The 22,472-nt window shown below is 42.4% G+C and overlaps 1 long non-coding RNA gene across 2 annotated transcripts in view; it reads right to left on the reverse strand.

Moving 5' to 3' along the window:
- Nucleotides 1–22,472, reverse strand: part of LOC106545331 (uncharacterized) — a 64,090-nt gene that overhangs the window by 14,729 nt on the left and 26,889 nt on the right. For both annotated transcript variants that reach the window (XR_015695648.1, XR_015695649.1), the window contains one exon: nucleotides 21,311–21,439. This is a non-coding gene — a long non-coding RNA (uncharacterized LOC106545331). The remainder of the gene's footprint in view (nucleotides 1–21,310; nucleotides 21,440–22,472) is intronic.

Here is a 22,472-nt window from a genome sequence, read left to right on the forward strand (position 1 = left end):
AACAACTGACCACTGCATGGGTGTCAAACTCGATTTCATTGAGGGTTACATCAGGGTTGTGTTTTACCTTGGGGGCCAGAGTGGGCATGGCCAGTTCTACATCACTCATATCAGGGGCACCTGTGGAGGCCCAAGTACTCTGCCTGAGTACTCTTCCTCCCTCAGACAGGGAGGGCCGAGCTCTGTTTTCACTGGCAGAGGATTGCAGGAGGCCTTCGCAGCCAAAAATGGAGCTCAGGATCCTGTTTTTACTGGCAGAGGCACCATGGGCCAGTCCTTTGCTATTTCCAGGGCAGCCCTGCAAGCCAGATCTAAGCACCCTGCAGGCCAGATCCGACCACCGGGCCTAGAATTTGACACCCCAGGGCTACTGGGTAAGAGAAGTTCAAATCATTATGCCAACTGTAATCAAGCACCCGATCCCAAAGTCAAAATATCCAGAATCCATGTGCCTAGAGCTTAACCTCTTTACCAAAGAACCAGCTTTTTTATTACCAGGAATTATTATCTCTATTTCATCCCAGGAACAGAGACAATTCATGGTGGTGGGCTCTGTCCTTTCAATCGTGTCCAATAGTGTGATGGTTAGATGGCAGGAGTTCATTAAGCTTCAGCTTTTTTTCTAGGCTTCACTGGCATATGAACAGCTATCAGATGAATTCTGTTGCCACCAGAAAAGAGGATGCATGTATTCCATAACACGAGTATAAGTTAACTGGGGCAATTTGGGAATATAATAAGTCCAATCAAGAGTACATATAGCCTACAACATGCCTACAATCTCCTATAAAACATAAGGGTTTCACATAAGCACAGCTGTCAAATTTGGGATTCCCTGGATTAAATGCATCGTTTTAAACCTATTCTGAAATAGCATTCCATGCCCAATGAAAAGCTGTAAATGTGACTCAAGCAGCAAAACCACATGCTATCTACGAATCTTTTCATACAGTGCAAGAAACAACAAAGAAGTAAATTCAGGGGACATTAGCCCTGGGGTTGCAAAAATTATTACACATGCAGAAATGTGCAATGTCTAAATGAGCATACACCCTGCTGTAGAAGTGCCTTGTGAGTTCTGGAACTTCACAGTATGAACTATTCATGCTACTAATGCAAAGCTATCCACAGTGTCACTGCAACAGAGAAAGGTTTAGGATTCCTTGCCTGCCCTTCTACAGTGAACCTCCTTGCCCTTACTTGCCTCTTGTACAAAGCTGAAACCCTTGAAACTCATTCTACCTTTCTATTTTATTTTGCCAAAACTAATTGGACCCACCTGTTAACATGATTCAGGAATAATTGTACTGCATCCTAAATGAGGGGATTTAGTATCCAAATCAAGGGTGACTCAATAGAAAATCTCTGTTATTACCTCCATGTAATTCTATAACCAAGTTAAACAATTCGTGCTATCCTGCAGATAAATGTTTTAAAAGATTTGAATAGTGTACTAATAGAGACTGCATTTCAGTGAATAAATCCCAAATTGATGAATGGGAGAAAAATTCAAATGCACTTTCACTGGAACATTTGGGGAGGAGGGAGAAAGGAGACTCTTTAGAGTATTAAGCTGAATTCTTGCAAAAAAAAAAGTCATCTCAATTTTGCATGATACTAAAACACTCTTATAAAGTACCTGCTGTTACACAAATATGTAACTTTAGGAGATTCAGATAACTATAGCCATTTCTTACCAGGAAAAAAGTGTCAGCATGCCAAGAATGAAACCTGTACTTTGTGTGTAATGCACCCTCCTATATTCATTATGTACTATATATTATAAATGTAAGGAAATTTTCATAAAATATTTTTTGTAATAAGTAACCCTTATCAACTCTCAACTCACTGTGGCCATTTTATTTGGAGATTTCTTATGTTAAAGACTTGGAGGTTAGCAGAGAGGCAGAAAGTGGGAGGTCAGATTCCCCTTCATGGTGTAGTGTGCTCCGTGTAGCGGGGAAGTGAATAATCAAGTGGTTCCTAAGATGCAATGTAATTCTGTACCCCAAACTTTCTTCTAGATTTAAAAGTTATGATGCATAATTCCTGCCATGCCATCCCCATTTGTTTACTTTTGCTTAGATTAAGATAGCTAATAATGTTCTTTGGTGCAATAAAATGTGAATGGCAGCATCAAAAGCGTCACATTTGCAATTAGTATTTAAACATCAAAGGGAGGGGGAAGTGCTGGAGTTCATACAATAGAACAACTGACATTGAATTGCTAGAATGAAGCTAAATTCTAATTGGACCATGAATTTCAATTAAAATCATAAACAGTAATTAAAAATAAAAAAGAGAAAACCAGTACTTCCCATTTTGAAAGGGAAAATAATTAAATGCTGCTATCAAAGTAGAACCTTGCTTGTTGCAGAATAAATGACTTTATTATTTTTAATTAACTCTTCTAATATACATACATACATACCAGAGGTGGGTTGCTCCCAGTTTAGCCTGGATCAGGTGAACCGGTAGTAGCAGTGGTGGGAGGCGCCGCCCACCCATCCGGACGCTTCTATGCATGCACACCCATGAGCGCGAGCACACCCAAACCAGTAGTAAAAAAAATGGCAACCCACCACTGATTTGGACTGCTTTTACCCAGTAATCCAGGGGTGTCAAACTCAAGGCCCATATGCATGAAAACTTAAAGAGGCCTATGCAGCATCTTTGTTTAAAGCTCTAGAGTCTTTCTATAAATCTGCTGCTAATTGCTAGTGCAGGCTTGCAAATCTTTCTTCCTAATACTGGGGCTTGAACATAATGTGCACTCAGCATGTAAAAGGATGGTACTTTTAAAAAATTGGCAGAACCAAGGCAGGTGTAGTCTATAAACATTTACCATCTGCTGATTTTTGTTTGTTTGTTTTGTAATTTTAGGAACTCATCTGACCTAGCTAATGTGTAGAAAATAACTTAAATTGTAATTAAAATTTCTTTTAAAAAATCATAATTTTGTCTCCAGTCTATGCTTTTTTATTTAAAGGAAGATCTGCCCTTGAAATGTGGATATTTTCTATTGTTGTGTATAAGTAAGAATAATTATTTATTAAGCCATATAAATATATAACTCAATATTTTACAGTGTCAGAGCAAGAAAATATGAAGCTGCCATATACAGTAAAGCCAAATGTCTCTTCTAATCCAGCTACATTAGCAGCATATGTGAACCCAATGTATGCCTAATATGTGAAGTATTCTTTAAGTAAATATGATCTCTACTTTTGTCCTATGAAATATCTTCTATTCATAAGATAAATTAGTGTCTCTTGATTTGTTTGCTTGCTTGCTTTATAGCTGACTCTTTCCCAAAAAGTTCAAGTATACCCAGTACACTGTCTTCCTATTTTTCTCCATAACAAAAATCCTGTGTCATAGATTTTGCTGAAAGAAAGTGAATGGCCTAAAGTCACCCGTGACCTTCCATGGCTGATGATAGAACTGGCTCTCTTTGGTATCAATCCTAATACCATCATTACAGTGCTATGTTGTTTCTCATTATGTTGAAGATTCAAAAATGTATAAATAAACTTGCTGTTTGTTATCTCATTGTTTTGGAATACAATGTTTTTTAATGCTTGCAGAATTATAGTAGGAGTGTCCGCTTTACATAAGAACTTGGGACTGATGATTTTTTGTGTGAAAATGTTGAACAAGAAAGATGGGGTTTTTCATTATTTTAGATGAGTGTTTTCAAGAATAACTGATGCCAAGATTAAAGAAGGCATTTTTGTTTTTCCACAGACCAGATACATCATTGATGAGAAGTTTGAAGCATTCAAGGAATATCATTGAGAATTTTCTTGGCTTCTCCAGATCACCAAACTGAATTTAGCTGGTGGACAAACTACTTACAGCAGGGGTGCCAAACTCGCGGCCCATGTCACATGCCGGCTCTGCCCCCACCCGGTTTAACATCATGATACATCATGTGATGCCGCTGTGACAATGTGAGTTTGACACCTCTGTCTTACAGCATACAAGACCATGAAGTGCAACATGTTACTGAAGGTTCATTTCTGCATTGACACTTGAACTTCTTTCCTGAAAACCTAGGTGCTATCAGTGATGAACATGTTGAAAGCTTTTACCAGAATATTGCCACAATGGAAAAACAATATCAGTGAAACTAGCATCTATCAATGCTTGCGTCCTAAACAACTATCATCCAGTCTCCAACCTCCCCTTTGTGGGGAAGGTTGTTGAGAAGGTGGTGGCCTTTCAGCTCCAGCAGTCCTTGGAGGAAGCCAGTTATCTGGATCCATTCCAGTCAGGCTTCAGACCTGGCTACAGCACAGAAACCGCTTTGGTCGCATTGACCGATGATCTCTGGAGAGCCAGGGATGGAGGCCATGCCTCCATCCTGGTACTCCTTGACCTCTCGGCAGCTTTCGATACCATCCACCATGGTATCCTTCTGCGACGACTGCGGGAGGTGGGGGTGGGAGGCACTGTTTTACGGTGGTTCTCCTCTTACCTCTCGGACAGGTCGCAGTCGGTGTTAGTCGGAGGGCAGAGATCGACCCCTAGGCCCCTAACGTATGGGGTGCCGCAGGGTTCGGTCCTGTCCCCTCTTCTTTTTAATATCTACATGAAACCACTGGGCGAGATCATCCGACGGCACGGGATAAAATACCACCAATATGCGGACGATACGCAGTTGTATCTGTCCACCCCGTGCCAACTCAATGAAGCGATGGACGTGATGTGCCAGGGTCTTGAGGCCATTAGAGACTGGATGGGGGTTAACAAGCTTGTACTCAATCCAGATAAGACCGAGTGGCTTTTGTGCTTCCCTCCCACTAATTGGCCCAGTGTTCCATCTCTCAGGCTGGGGGGTCAAATTATACGCTCCTCAGATAGGGTCCGCAACTTGGGAGTCCTCCTGGATCCACAGCTGACTTTTGAGCATCACTTGTCAGCTGTGACCAGGGGGGCATTTGCCCAGATTCGTCTGGTGCGCCAGTTGCGCCCCTACCTGAACCGGGAGGCCCTCACAACAGTCACTCGTGCCCTTGTGACCTCTAGGCTGGAGTACTGCAATGTGCTCTACATGGGGCTGCCCTTGAAGAGTATCCGGCGACTTCAGCTGGTCCAGAATGCGGCCACGTGAGTGATCGTGGGTGCACCTCGCTTCACCCACGTAACACCTATCCTCCACGAGCTGCACTGGCTACCTGTTGCTCTCCAGGTGCGCTTCAAGGTGCTACTTGTCACCTACAAAGCCCTTCATGGTATTGGGTCTGGGTACTTGAGAGACCGCTTACTGCCAATTACCTTCACTCTAAATTAGATCGCATAGATTAGGCCTCCTCCGAATTCCATCAACGAGCCAATGTCATCTGGCAACTACCCGGAGGAGAGCCTTCTCGGTGGCTGCTCCGACCCTCTGGAACGAACTCCCCGTGGAGATTCGTACCCTCACCACCCTCCAAACCTTCCGCACTGCCCTTAAAATCTGGCTGTCCCAGCAGGCCTGGGGCTAAAGACCCTAACCCCACCTGAATGGTATGATTGTTGTGTTCTCTTTTAACAATGTATTGTTTTATGTTCATAACTTGTTTTGTCCTTCCCTTCCCCTAACTTGTGAGCCGCCCTGAGTCCCCTCAGGGAAAAGGGCGGCATACAAATAAATAAACTATAAACTATAAACTATAAACTTGCTGACAATTTTTGGACACTGTTTACTGTTTAGTGTTTATTAGGATTTGTATGCTGCCCACTCTCAAGAGACTCAGGGCGGCTTACAGATAAACAGGGAGGGGGAACATATAAAAATTAAAAAAGAACAAACATTAAAATTGCACAACATTCATGTAGCTTAGGATGGGGCTGGATGAAGTCAACAGCCCCAGGCCTGCTGGAACAGCCAGGTCTTAATCGCTTTGCGGAAGGCCAGAAGAGTAGTAACGGTCCGGATCTCCACAGGGAGATCGTTTAATAGGGCCGGAGCTGCTACAGAGAAGGCCCTCCCCTGGGGAGTCGCCAGCCGACATTGACCAGCAGATGGAATCCAGAGGAGGCCTAATTTGTGAGATCTCATAGGTCTCTGGGAGGTAAATGGCAGGAGGCAGTCTCCCAGGTAGCCAGGACCTAAACCATGTAGGGCTTTAAAAGTAACAACTAGGAGAGAAGGCGGGGCTTAGCAGTGAGAAGACGGAGTTTCAGGCTATTCCTGAAATTCCTCTATTCCGAAGGATTTTTGGACGGGTTTTTTGGACCCTAGCTGTCCCGGAGACGGCAGGACCTCAGAGACATTCGCAAAGTCTCGGGGGGGGGGGGTATTAACTCCTCGTGCCAATTTCTTTCTGGATTAGCTGCGTGCTAACTGAAACTGCAGGTTGCCCCTAAGAATGGCAGAAGTGATGTCATCTGGTAAGCTGATTTTATTATTCAAGAGAGACTGTCCGCACTAAAAGATTAAGCTAATTGAAACCAAAAAATAGAAGAATCTAGCGGCGAATTGGTCTTTTTTTTAATGGATTTATGGCTGGTGGCTACTTTATTTCTTAAACGCTTCAAGGAACACTTCGGCAGCCCTCCTCACTGACTCTTTTTAAGTGGATCGTAAAGTCAACTTTCTACTAATTAGCCCTTCACGATCTGACATTTTTATTACTTGGCTGTGTTTACGATCAGATAAGATTGCACAGTTTCCAGCGTGTCTTTATTTGCAATTTTTAACTGCGACACATCATGGCGTCTGAAAATACTTCTAAGGTCTCATTCCAGATTCTTTTTTCCGCATGTCGAGAGCTTTTTGACTCTTTTCAGAGATTGGAAAGAAAATTGGATCATCTGATTTTAAAATATGAAAGAAAAACTGAGATCGTTGAATGTTTGAATGTTCCTGAAATACAAATGGAAAATGTGAGAAATGGCATCTGGTCTATCTCAGAGGAAGAAAGGAGGGGGGGAGCTATAAAGAAGATTCATTTAAAGAGACAGAGTGCAGGAGAAATGGAAACTCCACCCTGGAGAATTAAAGTCAATTTGAAAAGCTTTACAAGCCCGGGACAACATTATTATTTCATCACTGACATCCAGAGCCAAAAGGTGCGAAGATATTTTTGTCTGGACTTGCTTATAAAAACATTTGGTAAATTTATTCAACGAATGGCAATTGGATTGAGAAAATTTTGCTGTTGGAGGGACACAGGCTGACAGATGGAAGAATATAACTTAAAATTAGCTAAATCTGATTACTTTAATTTGTAAAAGATAAAGCTGAATAATAATTGATATTGATGGTAATGTATATAATGTGGAATTGGCTGATAGATTGAAGAATACAATTGAAATCTAGCTAACCTAATTGCTCTCTTTGTAACAGATATAGCTGAATAATAATTGATATTGATAGTAATGTATATAATGTGGAGTCGACATGATAAATAACAATTGGATATGAGAAAACATTTTTGGATTATACATAAAGAGTATTAATTACAATAATTATCACTATTATAAAAACTAAATAAAATACATACAATCAAATGTTAATCAATACTGGGAAAATGTTATGATATATGATATAACTAAATATTATGGATGTTCAGCTAAAATAGGATATGAGGATTTGATGTAAATAGAGGACTTTATAAGTAAGTAAATGAAATGTCAGCATGTGTTATGGATTAATTCTTTGGCATAGCTAAGGATGAAGGATGTGCAAATAACTATAGGTAATTAAAACTGGAGGTATAATGATGCTAATATGGTAAACATTTGAGTTAAGATATTTGAATTAATATGAGTTAATGGAAGAGAAGCACCAAAGCATGTTGTAACCAGTTGATATACTTCTTCTTTTTTGTAATAGATACCTGTGTTTTGTTCTTTTTTCCTGCCTTGTCCTTTGTCGTTTTTGTCTTTTTTTTTTTTTGTTCTATTTTTTTTTTTGGCCTTTTCTTTTTGATTTTTTCTTTTCCCACTGGTGTGGGCAGGTATTGTTCAAGATTATTACTTGTATTAATATTTTTAAATAATAATTACAGTCAAATGAAAATGGATATATAATAATGCTTAAGTTAATATGAGTTATGTTTGTTGACCGTGGAGGATCTGTAATCGATTGATACATTTTCTACAGATGTAAAGAAAGATGCTGTACTTGTTTCAATTAAAATTAAAAAAACATTTATTATTTAAAAAAAAGTAACAACTAGCACCTTGAAACATGTCTGGAGACAATGGGAACCCAGTGCAGCTCATGGAGGATAGGTGTAAAGTGGGTGTACCTAGCTACCCCCACAATCGCTTGCGCGGCTGCATTCTGGACTAACTGAAGTCTTCGAACACTCTTCAAGGGCAGCCCCATGTAGAGCGCGTTACAGTAATCCAGTCTTGAGGTGACGAGGGCGTGAGTGACCATCCGAAGGGCCTCCCGCTCCAGATAGGGTCGCAACTGGTGCACCAGGCGAACCTGGGCAAAGGCCCCCCTGGCCACAGCCGACAAATAATGTTCTAACATCAGCTCCGGATCCAGGAGGACTCCCAAATTGCGAACCCTGTCTGAGGGGCGTATAGTTTCACCCCCCAGGCTAAGAGATGGAATAGCTGGACCATCCTTGGGAGGGAGCATCAATAGCCACTCAGTCTTGTTGGGATTGAGTGCAAGCTTGTTCGCTCCCATCCAGACCGACAGCCTCCAGGCACTGGCACATCACTTCTACCGCTTCGCTGAGTTGGCACGGGATGGACAGATACAATTGAGTATCATCCGCGTATTGGTGGTATTTAATCCCATGCCGACGCATGATCTCACCCAGCGGCTTCATGTAGATGTTAAATAGGAGGGGGGACAGGACCGAGCCCTGCGGCACCCCATAATTGATGGCCCTAGGGGTCAATCTCTGCCCTCCAACCAACACTGACTGCGACCTGTCCGAGAGGTAAGAGGAGAACCACCGTAAGATGGTGCCTCCCACTCCCACCTCTCACAACCGTCGCAGAAGGATACCATGGTCGATGGTATCGAAGGCCGCTGAGAGGTCAAGAAGCACTAGGATAGAGGAATGACCCCTATCCCTGGCTTGCCAGAGATCATCGATCAGCGCGACCAAAGCAGTTTCCGTGCTGTAACCAGGCCTGAAACCCGACTGAAAGGGATCCAGATAATCAGTTTCATCCAAGGTCTGTCAGAGTTGAAAGGCCACCACCTTCTCAACAACCTTCCCTATGAAGGGGAGGTTGGAGACTGGACGATAGTTGTTCAAAACGGCTGGGTCCAGAGAAGGTTTCTTCAGGAGGGGTCTCACCACCGCATCCTTTAGGAGGTGCGGGAAGGATCCCTCCCGGAGAGTTCATAATCGTCTGGAGCCAGCCGCATGTCACCTCCCTACTGGTCGAGACCAGCCAGGAGGGGCACAGGTCCAGTATACAGGTGGAGGCACTCACCGCTCCCATGGCCTTGTCCACTTCCTCAGGAGCGACAAGTTGAAACTCGCTCCATAAAATCCGCTCAAGATCTTCCCCCGGTACCTTGGCTGGTACCGTGCAATTGGAGTCCAGATCCGTCCGAATCCGAGCGACTTTATCCGACAGAAACTGGACAAATTCCTCAGCTCTACCCTGTAAAGGGTCGTCCGCATCCCTCCCTTTCAAGAGGGAGTGGGCTATTCTAAACAAGGCGGCTGGGCGCGATTCTGCGGATGCGATAAGAGCGGAAAAATGTGCACATTTTGCCACCCATATTGCCACGAGATAGGTCCTAATATAGGCTCTCATCAGTGCTCGGTCAGATTCAGAGTTACTAGCCCTCCAGCGGCGCTCTAGGCATCTCTTTTGGTGCTTCATCTCCTGGAGTTCCTAGGTGAACCAAGGAGCCCTCCTGGATCCACTATCTCGGAGAGGCCGTAAAGGCGCAATCCGGTTTAGAGCCCCCGCTGCCACTGTATTCCAAGCAGCGACTAAGGACTCTGCCAGACTGTGGATGAGAGCATCAGGTATTTCACCAAGTGCCGTCTGAAATCCCATAGGGTCCATCAGGTGCCTGGGGCAGAACCACCTAATTGGTTCCACCTCCCTACAGTGGGGGATTGGTTTCTGAAAGTCAAGCCTCAGTAGGAAGTGATCAGACCATGACAAGGGCAAGGTCTTAATGTCCTTCAAATCTAGATCACGTCTCCACTGCTCCAAGAAAAATACGAGGTCAAGCGTGTGACCCGTTGAGTGAGTCGGACCCCGGATTACTTGGGTCAAGTCCATGGCTGTCATGGAAGCCATGAACTCCTGCGCCCCATCAGAGCGTTCGCCGAGCGAAGGCAGGTTGAAATCCCCCAGCACCATAAGCCTGGGGAACTCTACCGCCAGTTCGGCTACTGACTCGAGGAGCACAGGGAGGGCTGTTGTAACACTGTTGGGAGGTAGGTACATTAACAACAAGCCCACTTGACCCTCAAGGTCCAACTTCACCAACAGGGACTCACACCCGACAAGCTCCGGAGCAGGGATCCTACGAGGAACTAATGACCTTTGGATGATGACAGCCACTCCCCCACCCCTTCTTTGGAGTTGCGGCTGATGGAGCACCTGAAACCCTTCTGGGCACATTTCAGTGAGGTGGACTCCTCCCTCCTGGCCCAGCCAGGTTTCAGTAATACATGCCAGGTCTGCCCCCATGTCTAATATTAGGTCCCAGATGAGGGGAGCTTTGTAAACCACAGACCAGGCATTTAGCAACAACAGCCTGAGACCAGGGCCCTGACAACTCTCGCCTTCTGGTCCTGGAGTAGAGCTAGCAGGGCTGGAAGGAGGGATCGCTGTGAAGTAGCAGACCCTCCTTCCCCGGTAATGGCTCACCCTAAATTCCTGTCGTACCTGCCCCTCCCCGTCATGACCATAATGCTCCAGCCCACCCCCGCACCCGTAGACCCCATTTCCCCTCCCGTAGCCTCCATTCTCTCCAGCAGGCCATTTATATCATTCATTCTAGGACGAGAGGTAGGCCTGGGCCCCCTACCACTTCTGCAATAGCATTCAGTGAAGGAGGCACCAGGCTGTAATCCCAGTCCCCTCATACATACACAGCCACTCACCCATACAGTCCCCACATAAGTCAATTAAAAATACAAAATACAATGGTAATAAAAATAATAAAAGTGGGTACAAGCATCAACAATCACACCATACACACCTCATCCATAAAATTGTGGAGAACTAAGTTTGCGCAGTCTTAAGATGGAACAACAGTGAGGAGAAGGAGGGAGAGCTACTCCGCTCCTCTCCCTTCCTATAACAATTAAGATGGTTAAAGTGGTTAAAAACCCAGCAACAGTCCACAGAAGGTATACAGGGGAGAGTCACATTACCCCCTCTCTGGTAAGCCTGAGAAGGTCCCAAGAGTCTGAGGTGGTTGAGGGGAGCAGAAGGCCTTCCTACACACAGTGAACATCCCCGCTTGTCCAAAATCCAAGGCACTGTAATGGGTGGAATTAAACTAGTGCTGTCCAAGATGGTATTGGTATTCCCAGGGCAGTTGCGGCTAGTAGTAATCAAAGCAACTGGGGCTGAGGCAGCACGTCCAGAGGCCCTGGGATTATGGTTAGGAAAAACTTGATATTCAAAAGCCCAGATGGAAAAGGGCCAGATGACAAGCAGGGGAAGTAGAAAAAGGCTCCACAATAGCGATGATGGGCTATGGGAGAAACTCACCAAATCCACCAAGGGAAGAAGTCCAAACAAACAAAAAGCAGGAGAGAAAGAAGGCAGCGTTAATATAACGTTAAGCGTTAAGGCTGAGCCAAAAAGAGAGGGGGGAAAGGGGCATCCGGAAGGGCCATAGCGGCAGCAATTGTAGCCAGCTGCCCAATTCGCCCAACCTCTATGGGCGCCCAGGTCGTTCTCTCCCCCTCTGGAGTGGTGGCAGTCCAAAAAGGTCCCCAGGGGTTCAACAAGCCGGGCAGGCACAGTCAAAGAATGTTGCAGGCACCAAAAGATAGTAAAGAACGCCGTCATCTGCACGCCGCCCGCAGCGGCAACAGCGAACAGAGAAGAGGCTGCACCAGAGAAAAGGGGGGGAGGCCTGAGAGAACTGCAGCGGCGGCGGCAAGAAACCAGCCGCCAAGTCCCAGCAACATTGATGTTGAAACTCAGCCGCCCCTTCCTCAGGGCGAGGCGCAGACCGCCACGTGTAGCACACCACCCAATACAAGTCTAGCACAAGTCCAGGTCCCAGGCTCTCACCCGCAGCGCCACGCAGCCGGAAAAATGCTCACCGCTCGCACGCTGTCGCCAATGCCGCCGAGGCCAGTATGGAAGCATGGGAACACAGAACACCATCCAGAGGCCATCCGAAAGCGACCCCCCCCTCAGGTAGACACCTCTCCAGCTTGCCCAACAATTAATCTCCTGCCAGGACTCCTTTTCATCTGTATCCGGGGTCTTAATCCACAAGTTTGTTCGTCCTTTCGTTCTTCGCAAGCCCAAGCGTTTAGCTTGGGCAGCCATTTCCCATTCTGCACATGCGCAAACTCCCTGTCAGGCTGAAGTCCCAACGTCTGTAATGTGTCCAAATTTCTGAATCTTTTTACCCAGGGGATCTTTATTCAATCCAATTCTTCAAAGAAATTTCACTGCAGTGAGATACATAAGATACTGAGTACAAGCAAAACTTTTCTCCCTGTTGAACTCACACAGCCTGTCAGAAACATTATGTGATTAAATACATAGTCATTAAAATTTAATTTCATATTTCTCAGACTCCTACAGCAGGCAGTTATTCTGAAATTTTACCTATGTTCAGTTTGAAGGGGTCTACCATAATCACCAAATGTTTTTCAGGAAGCAGAACATTTGAAAACAAAGTTGTCCAGTTGTTGGGTAACCAAAGTGATATGCCAAATTATTTGTACATTTTTCTCTTTTGTATAGGAATTAGCTTTTCCAGTATTTTTTTTATACCTTAGCATATGCAGACTGCTTCTCTAACTAATGAACCGTACAAGTATTTGCAATGGTACTGTACTTTCATTATTCTCTAATTGCTGCATTTGAAAATGGTTATCATGAGCTTATACAGTGCATGAGTCAGAGACCTCTCCCTGTCTCCAAAGAAGCCGTCTTGAAGCAGGATGCCACGCGCCTGCTGCACCTGATTGTCTCATCGGCACATTCCAGCTAACAAAAGCAGACGAGCTGAGGCAAAGCCCAAGACACTGATACACTTGTTCTATCCCCACAGGTGTAGCAGCCTCCTGTTTTGAAAGCTTCTGGGTGTAGGCGTTAAGAGCTGCATTCTTTTTTAATTTGTACTCCCTCCTTTTCCAGGCGGATGGAAAGGAAGCCAACAGCAACACTTTGAGCAGAAACACAGCCTTATGTGTGAAAGGATATGATGGCTTAAAATCATTGCCCAAAATCAGAGTATAGCTCTGTATAGCTCCTAAGCTGACAGTTTCTTGACAGGTGGTCAGTCGAGGTCCCAATTAGCCCAAGGGCATTCTTCAGAAGAAAAAGACTAACCTCGTGTACACAGTCAGTTTTGGGAATAGATGAATCTGATTTACTTTATTTGCTAGTTTTAAATATAACCCAGTCAGATCCAGTGGTGAATGCTAGAGTCCTTTCTCTGTAGTATTTAAATGCATTGCTCAAGCTGAATCAAATACATGTCTTGCAATTTATGCACAGGGATAAGAACATGCATGAATCCTTAAAACAATTTAACTCCTGATCACTAGAATTTCATTACAGTTGGTAGAGGTATTCCTAATTATTTGTCTGATAGGTTAACTCATCCAACTCATACGGTTTAACAATACAGTATAACTCCAGGACTATTTTCCTAATAATTTACAGCTAAGTACAGTAGACATCAGACCAGATATCTAAAGTCATCTTGTTGCAGATGCATCTGTAGAAATGCTTAAAATTATTCATTTTTGTTTGAGCTATTTAAACTATACATTCAACTGTTCTAGAGGCATATGGTCAGAAGTCCAGGGATTACTTTTGAATTTATATAGCCAGTCTTCCTGACCAAGCAGTCTTGTTTTAATGGTTTTTTTATTTTCCTGGGTCTTTTCTTTATTTACTTTTCTTTATTCCTTGGCACAAAACATCATATGATTGTAATGGTCCCATATCTGGTGCTGCAAAATGATACATGCTAGTTGAAAATCAATAGGAATTAATATGACACCATGTTGCTAAAGCATGTTAACACTCAGGTACAAAAATGCAAGCTACAGAGTTGTCTAAAGAAATGGATGATATTTAGTAAAACCTACTAAGTCATTTGGAAATGCTGACAGGAATTTTTTTTATCACCACTTCTGAATTCTTGCCTCACGTTCCTGCATCTTTCTCTCTCTTTTTAACAAGTTCTCCAGAGTTCTTTATTGAACTAGAATGTGTTATAAAGCAATATCTATTTAGTGTATAGATAAGTTCCACTTACTTAAAAGGTTTGTGTAATTTTGTGTCATTTCACAATTAATCCAGTACTTTGGTGCAAGTTGGTAAAAGTAGAATGAGGAGAAATGGAAAGACTGTCATCATAAACCGCAATGCCATTGAAAAGTGTGGTATGATATGTTTTACCCTTTGGTATTAAAGAAAAACCACACCAGAAGATATGTGTGCTCTGGTTTAAGTAAGCTTCTATCCCGCAAGGTTTTTTCTTCTACCAAGAAATAGGAATAAGATAATTCTGTCTAGCAATGTTTGCTTTAAAACAATTGTTTTTAAACATCCATAATAACAGCTAGATTTTTGGAGATTTAAAAAATAATAATTTCACTCTTTCTAGATATATTATTTAAAATCATATTAAAATATAGAGACATAGTTGGTTTGGAGCATCTTTATTAAATTTCATTATACAACAGTATTTAAATATAGGTAGACATACATCAAAATACTTAATGTGCTTCTAGTTGTGAAGATAGACAAAACAGGGCAATAATTACACCTGCCTGAAAATTAAGTTTAAAGCAGACCTTTGACAATTTGGGAAAATACATCATAAATAGCTTCTAATTTTCTACAGTCATGCCCCTCTTATCTTATACTCCTTTGATAAGTAACCTTCAGCTCATTTTTGCCTACTCTTGAAAATAAACAAATCCAGCTTTGCTTCCAATTCAAGTTTAGACAACATGGTTAAATTAACAGCTTGAACATTACCAAAAAGAAAGAAAAAAGATTAGGATAATTAATGCCAAGATTATAGAACTAGGAGTGTTTTTATATTGTAGGTTGGGCCACTATTTGGGAGGCCAAATGAAACTTTTACCACCAACTCTAAACAGGTTCTGACAGTGAACTATGAAAAAAAAATGCTCCATATGTCCTTAAAGGGCTTCTGCCAAGTTTTTGGATGTTTTTTTTTTTTAAAGGAAGCCTGCAGCTACACAGAAGAGCAGTTCTATCCATACTTGTTGGGAAATATGGACCACTGGAAGTAGAAGAATAATTTAATATGGTTCTACAATGCGGACCAGTAATCTTTACTTATTGTGAGTAGACATTACTGTAGGTATATTTTCTAATTATGGTGCTAAATGCAAAACATTCAATATATTAACATGTTCAAAAACAGAATTGTGAAATCTGATTTCATTCCCAAACATAAACTTGAGATTTGTCATTGATTTGGAGAATTAGCTACCTAGAGTGAAGTAGTAGTAAAATGGGCAACTATATAAATCGAATACATAAAAAGAAGCAGAACTAAATTAGAAATGATATATATAATTTATCCAGATCATTTTGAAAGTTGGAATTAGTTCAGTCCTTGCTAAGTCCATTAAAGATACTCTTTTTATCTGCAAAAGAAATACTAAATGAAATGTATTTTTATTACATTTTATTACATTTATTACATTTTTGTGCATCCATGACTCTAAAGTTTTTGACAAGTGGCTTCAGACCGCACAGACAAGCTTATATCTTCCTTAGAGATTCTGAAAGTTCTGATAAATGCTACTTAAGTCAAACTTTTCAACTATTCTTAAGATTATATATGTACTGTATGACTTGCTACAAAAATAAGCTTATATAGCCATTGTGGAAATAAGAGCTTTCCAAGCCAAAATCATTAGGTTTTACGAAAATGCAGCATCAAAGAAAAAGGAGAAAAAACATAAATAGCCCTTCCATCCACCCCCATGTCTTTGATTTTGGAAATATACCGGATTGATTTGGATTCCTTCTTAGAGCACAACATATATGTCTCTTTGCTTTGAACTATTTTCATCCAGGTAAATTTTCAAATCTCAAATCCTGAATCTGAAGATGTAATATTACATTGAAAATCTGCTCCAATTGCAACAATATTTCTATGCACAGGTGTTTGTTCATTTTTTTTTAAAGCTACAACGTGAGTGTGAGTCTTAACATTGTGATCATATTTATTAAATTTTTATCCATAAGGGAACTAAATAAAGTTATCAATGAAGTATCATACTACTAAATAGCCATAATATAAAGCATTCAGATTGACTAGGGTCAATGTTTTCATTTTAAATGCTAATATAATCTTAGCATTAGAATTGCACCTTTCATATTAATACTAAATCTGAGATGTCACCTGAGATGGTGTTGCCTAACATGTTGTTTCCTTTTATTTGTTGCTTGTGTAACTGCCTCTGTTTTAGGCTGCTCATTGACTGAAATAAAGATTGACTGAATCTGATCGGGGTTTAAGAATAAGGGTTATTGGAGTAAGGTGATGGGCTTTCTTTTCAGCTTTACCTAATAGGATTGCCAAATATTGAATAGCAGAAATTGGAATGACGGTTTCTCTTTTAGAAGGCTATTCAGAAGTAAAGAAGATATAATCATTTGGGTAAAGCAGGATATGGAGCAGGTCAGGGCCTGCCGTGAAACACATTCACCCAGTGATTTCACTGACAGTCAGAGACACTTGCCTATGGCAGGTGCAAAATTCAGGCAGTGCTCTGATTGCCTCAAGAAAAGAAAAAACCTGCAATGGATGTTGGGACACGTTCTAAGCTTCTCAACAATTATGCATTGCTTTGCCTCTCTTCTCCCTGCACCTACCTCTCCCAGAAATGCTTTCAGGTTTGCCTTATTTTTTTTGGCCTGGAAGCACAGTTGTGGTTTACAAGGATCTGAGTAGTGGTGGTAATGGTAAAGAACAAAGTGAAGTTAGAATTTTAGAAAATCTTAAATGTTAGTCCATGTTCTGTTTTCATAAAGTAGCTTCTATAACTTTGGAGCTATACTTGCATCTGTTAACTTTAGGCAAGATGTTTAGAGGAGGGCAGGAAACCTTCACAATTTAATATCCGTATTTTCTTAAGCACTTCTGATATCCCAAGTATTGTTTTCTCTTAACTTCTTAAAGGTTGGTCTACACATTCCATAAGTGGGCATGATTTCCTAGAAAAATGGCATTGTGCAATTGCACAGCATACTATAAAGGTAGGGAAGAGAATAGGCACAGCTCAGCCTTTCCTTAATAACCACTTCCAAGTGCAATTTCAGTTAGCACCAGTGGTGGGTTGCAGGCGGTATGGTGCTCCAGAGGGCCTACCCGGCCGCCCAAGGTCCTTACCTGTCCTTTAAGCCTTTGGCGCTTCCCTGCATGAGCATGGTATGTATGGCGCCTACGTGATGCCCTGCTCAGCAGCTGGAGCGTTGTGGATGCTTGCAGAGGTGTTGCAGGCAGGTACGACATATGCGCACACCACGTGTGGGTGCGCGTACACCACGCATATCCATGTAGGTGATGCTGGGCCCACCACTGGTTAGCACACTAATATGCTAGAAATTCATAGAGAAATCTAATAAGCATTTGGGTTCCATGTCATCAAACTGTTGTTTGTCTTTGCTCTAAAGGTTAATCTTACAGTTACTTGGATATTTCGGAGTAATCTCTTGTTCAGTCCTGGTAAGGGAATGAGAAAATGTCCAATCTAAAGGGACAACTAATAAGGGGGGGCAATCCTTTTCTTGAGGTATTAAATCAATGACATTCAATGGTGAACAATACGTGGTTTGCACTGGTGGTATATAAATATGCCCTTCCAAAGAACTCTTAGATATCAGACATGGATTTTGTTTCTTTAGAAGCATCATATCCAGAGATGCCACTAATTATCCTGGACCAATCTTGCCATACTAATTTATGCTGTAGTGAACAACATCCAAGCTAATGTAGGGGGATTGCAGGATTCTAACAATGGCCATGCTGCTTCCTGGAGAAAACTGGGAGTCAATATATCTGAAAATCATCCAAATGAAGAAAAGCAGGTCTAATTTTAGCCAGCCTCTGTGCTGGTTATGCTTCTTATGTTTGGGCTGAGTCTGCTTTCAGTTCTTCAACAGACTTTGTCATATTTCTTTTGTGCCCATGTACTTGGGCTGCTGCTTTTGTCCACCTCTCCCTTCATGCCTGCCACAAAAGACTGTCTGAAATTCTTCTGCCTGAGATAAATAATGAAATGGCTGGCTCTCCTGTTCTTTATATGCTATCTGATTGGGCTAATATTTGAATCTTGTATCAACTCTGAGTAAGGGATAGTATCCACATCCATCAAAAAGGAGAATGAGTCACAGAGGCTGAGGAGCCTTCATGGCTTTGCCCTCCAGCACCTGCCACTTGACACATCTGCCTCATCCTAACAATAGGGCCAATTCTTCCTCTTACCAATCCTTTTCTGTCATCTAAGATGTAGCAACACTTACTGTTTAAGCTGCTCCTCTCCAGTACTCATATCAGCTTACTCTAAGCTGGTTTAAGAAAATCCTGTCCAGACTGAAGCACAGTGGCAATAGCTAGCAAGACAGAAGACTCCCATGTCTTCCTACTGAATAGTTCCCCCAGCTGCTTTGCCCTTCTATCATTCTGTTCTCGAAAAGCAATTACCAATCTCTCTTATTCCTTGGAGGCTCTTCCTATACATGTAACTTTATATTTGAGTATTTATGAGAATTTGTGTTCGTGTGTGTGTGTGTGTGTGTGTGTGTGTGTGTGTGTGTGTGTGTACTTAGTTACACTATCTAGTCTACTTGGAGGGGGGTGATGTTGGTATAATAAGCTGAACAGCGCATTGTTACTATTTTTTTTCCTTGTCATATAAGAAGCAATTCAGTATCATCTCCCAAATAGACAGGGAGTTGGGTGAAGTATGAAACCCTTCTTCCTCAGATAACTGGAAAAATAAAATAACTGGACATTAAAAAGAACAGAACTGGGGGGCGGGGGAAGGAAAATTAAAAGAAAAATAGTCAATAAGGGGCATTATTGCTGTGTGCAACAGCAACCTTCTCTTTAGAAAGAAAGTGTTATTGTTATCATGGTAAAGTAAACTCTAAAAGGAGTAAGGGTTCATGTTAAGTGTTGACTCAGTTGAAGGGGAATTCTTGTAAAATGGTCTTTGTGAAATAGTCAGTGCACTTCTAGGTTAACTTGCGACAAACTAAAGTGTGCTTATGGAGATTTTCAGTCATCTTGTTCATGGTTGTTCCAAAGGTGCTTTTTCAAAAGGCAACTAGACTTTTTTTTCCTTGAAGATGTTTAAGCTTCCCATTCAAGAAGCTTCTTCAATTGGAGAATGGAAGGATTGTGCTATCCCAAATGGAATGGAACACTTAGGGAACATAATATACAAATGTCCATATCTGAAATATAGCAGAAAAATGTGCCTTGCAAGTAGCTTTGATAGTGAGTGGGAGATTCATTGAAGGAAATATCTGTTTTGGGGTGGCTCTTGTTTTTTGTTTTGTTTAGTTGCTTGCTCAATCTAGTGATTAAACAACCAAGCAGTATATATATGGTAAGTCCTATATCTGATCAGTAGTTCCAACTTTGTCTCATAATAAAGAAGTAATGAAGCAAAAGCAGGAAAAGAGACAGCACTGGTTGCGCATCATATTAATTCTTCAGAGCACACAAGAAGGACAACTGTAGATCTAGAATAAGTGCCTTGGGCCTTTCGCACGTGGCACGACAAATCCACGCTTGCAAAAATAGCGGTGATTAAACCGTGTTGCTAAAGCCGCGACATCATCACCGCGCGTCATCACCGCCGCGACAACAGCGCGGTGACAGAAGGGCATTCTACATGCTTCATTCTTTGCCAAGAAGAACGAAGGTAGCCCTCCTCCTCCAGCTGACAGTGGCAGCGGGCACGGGGCAAAGCGGGCTGCCCAGCAGCAGCAGCCCGCGGGAAGGGTCCAGCTCAGCCGTGGGGGGCAGCAGGAAGCCTGCGGGGGGCCCAAGCGGGGCTGCTGACGCCACCCGCCCTGCCTCTTCCTCCGGGGGAGGCGGCCGCCCGCCCACTTCGCCGGCCCCAGGAGAGCCTCAGCCGCCGCCGCTGCCACGTCCTCCTCTGCCGCGTCCTCCTCTGCTGCGTCCTCCTCTGCCGTCGGCGCCTCCCCCGGAGGAAGAGGCAGGGCAGGTGGCGTCGGTGGCCCCGCTTGGGCCCCTGTGGGATTCCTGCTGCCCCCCGCGGCTGAGCTGGACCTTTCCCGCGGGCTGCTGCTGCTGGGCAGCCCGCTTTGCCCTGTGCCCGCTGCCGCTGTCAGCTGGAGGAGGAGGGCTACCTTCGTTCTTCTTGGCAAAGAACGAAGCATGTAGAATGCCCTTCTGTCACCGCGCTGTTGTCGCGGTGGTAGGGTCGTGTTTTTCTTAGCGCTTCGGATGCCGCGGATTTGCCTCCACACTTATGTCAGCGCGGATAAGGGCTTCGCGGTTTTGTGGTGGAACCCCTTTTGCAAACACAGTACCTTTATACTATTCCTTAAAAACAGCCACACCCTTTTAAACAAGTTTGAAAAAAGATACTGCTGCTGCTTCAATGAATAGCAAAGAGATGCTTTGTTTGCCCAGGCCAAAAGCACTTCTTCTGAATCATATTAAAATAGTCACCATTCTAACAAAAACAAAAAAAAAATCCTCTACACATTTGTATTTAATAATCATTTTGCTTTTTTAGAATACAAGAAACATTGAGTAAGAGGTTGTTAAGTACCAGGGCTCCACTGGTATGAAGACAGATATTTTTCTTTCCACCCAGAGATGTTGCCTAAATCAGGGGTCTCCAACCCTGGCAACTTTAAGACTTATGGACTTCAACTCCCAGAATTCTCTAGCCAAAATGGCTGGCTGAGGAAATCAGGGAGTTGAAGTCCACAAGTCTTAAAGTTTCCAAGATTGGAGACTCCTGACCTAAATCACTCAATACACTTTTATTCTGAAATATTAGGTAACAATCCATTCACTGTTCTGTTTTGCCCATTTCCGAGCACTCGCTACAGTCTTTCCCCACTTTCATTTCCATACTGATCTATGAGGTAAATTTGTTTACTCATAATGGTGGTGCCACATACTGACCTCCCAGGATAAGCGTTGTCTTTCCTCCAAGAAACTGAAGAGTTATAGGGCTTGTGTTGTCTGGAGTAGGCATGAGGGATTAGTGCCAGGTCTCACTGTGGTGCCTCTCAAGAAGATTTGCCAGTTTGCCTACACAGAGATAAGTTAGCTAGATACTGTAATATGCCTCCTCCTACCCTCACTGAAATACTGTGGAAATTGTTCTGCTGAAATCATTGTTAGTGGTAGGGCTTTTCCCTATGACATCAATGGGGCTTTTGTTTCAGAATAAAATGACTTCAACAGACGAGTTTGCATCAATTCATTAACAAGGAAAAAAGAACTTTTCCATATCAGCTTTAACTCTAATAATTATCAGCTTTTTTAGTTTTTTATTTGCAGTTTTAAAAATATAACTGCAATGAATATGTTGGTTAATTTGTGCCTTACAAATTAGAAGTTAGTTATCTAATGATTATATAATGCAGCATTTCTATGACGTAGGGGATGCATAGAAAAGAGGGGGGGGGATCCTCAAATTATTTTTACTTAACAATGAAATGTACCCAGAAACATGTTTTCTACGATCTCACAAAAAGAAAAGAAAAAAACATGTAACTAAATTTGAGATATGTATTATTGCTCAAGCTCAGGAGCACCTTGAGGCAGGCACTGACCTGCACACATATTTTCAGTCACTTGCCAGCAGAAGCAACAGACAGGAAAACAGATCTTTTCAGTAAAGCAAAAAGTTGAAGGTTCAAAATGTGGCTGAATCATTATTGTCTGAAAACTGATAAATGTTTAGAATGCTATTGCCCCACAAAAACTCTAAGCAAATTGGAAAACTTAATTACAGCATCTTACAATATTCCTCTGTAATAAAGTGCCCTCAAGGTGTTAGCATTTTTTTTGCTAGCAGTTTTAGACATTCTTATTAATGCACCTGTCTTTTCTTCTCTTTGTTTCTCTGTCTCTCTCTCTCTCACACACACATACACAGAGAGAGAGACACAAACACTGAGCCTGTGATGCAAGCACTGAGCAGAGAGTCTTTAGTAAAATACTGGTTCTGCCTAAAACATATTTCATGTCTACATTCACTCATCATTTTCTAGAATAATTTTAGATCATTCCAGCAGCTGTTCACAATTGATTGAAACCACATATTCACATACATATC

The sequence above is a fragment of the Thamnophis sirtalis genome, unplaced genomic scaffold (genome assembly GCF_051295495.1).
Source record: "Thamnophis sirtalis isolate CommonGarterSnake01/CBP01778 unplaced genomic scaffold, rThaSir2_p1.2 scaffold_2, whole genome shotgun sequence".
NCBI classification, from domain to species: Eukaryota; Metazoa; Chordata; class Lepidosauria; order Squamata; family Natricidae; genus Thamnophis; species Thamnophis sirtalis.